This window comes from Petaurus breviceps, unplaced genomic scaffold (assembly GCF_028583685.1).
Source record: "Petaurus breviceps papuanus isolate PSGF00001 unplaced genomic scaffold, PetGlider_PUasm1.0 90849, whole genome shotgun sequence".
NCBI classification, from domain to species: Eukaryota; Metazoa; Chordata; class Mammalia; order Diprotodontia; family Petauridae; genus Petaurus; species Petaurus breviceps.
In genome coordinates, this window is record NW_027187361.1 from 301,208 (window position 1) to 305,726 (window position 4,519).

A 4,519-nucleotide genomic window follows, 5' to 3' on the forward strand; every position below is an offset into this window, starting at 1 on the left:
GCTTAGAAGTCACCTGACCTTACAGGAATCTGGGCCTTAGAGCAATGGAGACTCTCCCCAGTGGCACCTCAGCACAAGATATAGCAAATAAGGACAAAACTGCTTTCCTGGCCTTGCATTGAACACCCACATGTTTCTGTGTTCTTTGTCTCTGAGATAGATTCCAGGCTTAGATTGTGAGCCCTCCTCCCCACTAATGAGAGTGAAGGCTAGTTGGGGGTTGGGGTTTCTTCTTTTTGGGGGTATATAACAATGGGTTTCCTTCCATATGTTTCACTCCCTGGCAGATGCCATTTGAAGCAACAGGGACAGTGCCCTTTCTCATGAGAAAGAATAAAGACCTTTTCTGATCTCTGACTCAGACTCCAAACTCTCTTATCTCACATATTAACATATAATCAATATAAAGATACATACCATAATGTATGTATAATATAATAAATATATATAATATAATAAATGATGAGGTATGGGCTCTGGGAATCCTCTCTAGCTCTCCTTGAGTCCTTGAGGTCCAGGCTCTGGGAACCTCCCTTGGACTCCATTAAACTGTCTCATTTGATAAGGCATTTGCATGAGGCAATAAGCCTTAGATTGTGGCTGGGCCCAGACCTCTAGCCTAGTTACTAACTGCTAACTACTAACTCCAGCCTAGTTACTAGCCTAGCCTTACATTGTTCATCTCCTTCCCACCCCTGAGCCTATCAAAATATCGATTCACCCTTAAACTGGCCTAGCCCACCATTGTCTTTAGTCTCCAGTGGCCTCCCACCCTTAATCACTCATTGACCTCATTAACTTCTCCTGAAGACCCTCCCCAAACTCCTCCCCTAGACCACCCCTAGATTCCTCCCACACCCTTCTGTATATAAGACCCCATCCTGTCTTCATGTTTGTGAGAGCCCCATAGAATTACCTAGAACAGACTTATTGTGTCCAATACAAGCGAATTTTTAATAAACTTTACTTTTCTTTGGCTGAGAAGACTTGAGTCGAATTCATTCAGCAGGACCCTGCGTGTTGGTATTTTGGGGGCTCCAGAGCAACCCTAACCCTCTTTGTGGGTAACATCTTCAATAAAATTATATATAATTTTAAAAATTCTGAACCTATAATCAATCCTCCAAGAGTTGGGAAATATGCTTCATTATCAGTCTTCTGAAGGAATAATTAATAATTTTATTGATCATAGTTCTTAAGTTTTTTAAAAGTTATTTTCCTCTAAAATATTGTAGTTATTGTATCAATGGTTCTCTTGGTTCTAATCACATCATTCTGAATCAGTCAATGTAAGTCTTCCCAGATTTCTTATCATATCATAGCTATCATTTATGGCACAACAATATTCCCTTATATTCATATACCAAAATTTGTTCAGTCTTTCCCCAGTTGGTGGGTACAAAACTTTGTTTTTAGTTCCTTGCTATAACAAAAAATGTATGTTTTATATAAAATGTATATATAAACATATATATGAAACAAAAATATACTGCTATTAATATTTTTGTACATATGTTGGTGGGTTTTTTTAAATCTTTGATCTTGTTGGTATTATAAAACTAGTAGTGGCATCCCAAGGTCAAAGTGAATGCACAATTTAGTGACTTTTTGGATGTATGACAACTTCCGGGTATTTCCAAAACAGACTGGGTTCTAGACCCTCTCTTCCCCTTTGAAAGTTCCCACGAATTTCAGTAACCCAGCTCCTGAGCCATCCCACACATTACCACCTAAATAGGCAATAACCCTTTCAACAGTTCTTTCATTGTGGCCCTGGCCCAAACCTTCATTCTCTGTTACCTCTGAACCACCTCAGCCCTTCATTGTCTGTTTCCTCCAGACCACTCCAGGCTATTTCCCACCCTTAATCTCACCTAGACCCTTTCTCTCTTACTTCCTGGTCACCCCAGGCTATTGGCCACTCCCAGATTACATCCAGATCTTCCCACGGTCTTTCTGTATAAAAATGTCCATCTTGCCCCAGTTCAGATTCTTAAAATCTAGCCTACTTGTATTGGTATTGTGTGGGGTATGGAGACCCTACCCTAAACTGACTACTGAAGGTGAAAGCAGGAAGTTTTATTGAATTTTGAGAGAAATGGGCGAAGTCAAAGCTGGGTTATATAGCTGAAAACGGAAAAACTGCAACCCTCCCCTTCCTCATGTAATCTTTTAAATTGATTGGTTATTCTGTTAGCATTCCCTTATTTGGCAGGTGGGGAGACAAGGGGGTTTCCAGAGTTTTGTTTTCCCCAAGGTCCCCGGCTTCTGATAGCTAGAAACTGAGGTCTGAAGACTTTTAGTACTTTAGCAAATAGTCCACTTGAGAAACCACATTTTGTTCTACACAGTATCACAGAGAGTGCAGACTCACTAGAAATCTCACCTACCCCAACTGGTGTTTTAATAAACCTTGTCTTGGACTGAAAGAAGGCTTGAGTGGTTGAATTGTTTCAAGGCATGCCCACACTCTTTGCTCTTGCATTTTGGGGCTCCCAGCACCCTAGACAGCAACAAGACCACTTCATATCAAATCAAAAGTGCATTAGTATACCTGTCTTCTCACAGGCCCTGCAGCAATTATGATTCTTTATTTTTTTTTTGTTCATCTTTGTCAATCTGATATAAGATAAGGTGGAAGTTGAGTTGTTTTAATTTGCATTCCTCTAGTTATTAAAGAGTTGGAATAATTTCTCATATAACTTGGTAGTTTACATTTTTTCTTTCTAGAACTGCTTATTATATATCAATTGGTCATTTATCTACTGGGGAATGACTCTTATTCTGATAAGGTTGGGTCAATTGCCTAAATATCCTAGATATCAGATATTTATCAGAGAAACTGCTGCAAAGATTTAATCCCTCAGTTAATTTTTCCCCTCTTAAATCTAAATGGATTGATTTTGTTTGTACAAAAACTTTTCAGCTTTATGTAATCAAAATTGCTAGTTTCATCTTCTATTATCCTCTCAATTACTTGTTTGTAGGGCATAAAGGAGTGAGACAGAAGATCCCTGAGATTAAAATTGGAAGTGGATTTTATTACCAAGGGACTACCGGGGTGACATACCCAAATCAGACAGTGAATCGGCATGAATAGTATGCCGGTTTTTAAAGAGATTACAATAGTCACGTTATGTAAGCTGAAACTACAATCAGTGATTGGTCAGTGTATATTTGAATTTTCCCTCACTGGAGAAGTTTTTCCTAGGCTGAGGGTACAGGGAACTCAGAATGGGTAGAGATGGAGAACACCTGGTAGGGGATTTCGGGAGCAGGGGATGGGGGAAAATGGAGCAGGGATTTTACCCTAGGCTGAAACCCCCACACATGGATCAATTAGGAGAGGGAAGGGTGTAGTTTGTGCTGAAATTCCTGTTTACAGATCAGTTAGGGGAAGGGAAGGGTGAAGTTATGCTAAAATGCCTGCTTACAGATCAATTAAGGGAATGGAAGGTGGAGTTGTGCTCAACAATTGAGTCCAGAACTTTCTACCTAATCAAAGTCATGAAAGTTATCACCTTCCTTTCTCCTTTACTGTGTTTATGATATGACTTTTTTATGTCTAGGTCAAATATCCAATTGAAGCTTATTGTGGCATATATTGTTGATGGGGTACAGGCTCTGAGAAACCCCTTGAACTTGATTGAATCTTTCTACTTGATGAGGCATTTGCCTGAGCCCCTAAGCCTTTCATTATAGCTAGGCCCAAATCTTTGTTACTTTTAACCTGGCCTAACCTTCCATTGTCTAGCTATCTCCCACCCTTGATCCTATCAAAATATCTATAGAGATCTGTTACCCTTAAACTAATCTCGCCCTTCATTGTCTGTCATCTCCAGGCAGCCTTCAGCTATTTTCCACCCTTAATCCCATTACTTGAGTCTGACCTCAGTTTCATCAAGGATCCTCTGAAAGACCCTCCCTAAACTCCTCCTCTAGACCATCCCTAAATCCTCTCTACAATTTTTTTGTATATAAGATCCATCTTGTCTCCATGAAGGGGCTGAGAATTCAATCTAGCCAGACTCATTCTGTGTCAGATTAGTCTGGCCCGATTGACCAATACAAGCATCACAGATACTTAGGCTCTATAAGACTCTCCCCATTATGGCGAATCTTTAATAAACTTTGCTTTACTTTGACTGAGAGAAGACTTAAGTCGAATTCATTTGGTGGAACCCAGTGTGTTGGTATTTTGGGGTCTTGAGTACCCCTAAACCCTAAACCTCAATACTGTGTAGCAGCAAGCACCCCGGTGTCCCCAGGGTGGCTGCTCACACAGGTTCTTGGATCTGCTTTGTTAAAGGAAAGCAACTCAAAATGGGTTAACAAGCTTACTTTAATCAGTCAGACATATATCGTTTACCTTGTTCAGGGGAAAAAGGTCAGCACCCCAAACTTCAAAATATACAGGCAGAATTATCAAGACATTAACAGATCAAGTAGACAGCTTTCCAAACTGTCCAACCATTACATCCATACCCAGTCAACATCTGGGTTTCCACGTCTGGGTTTT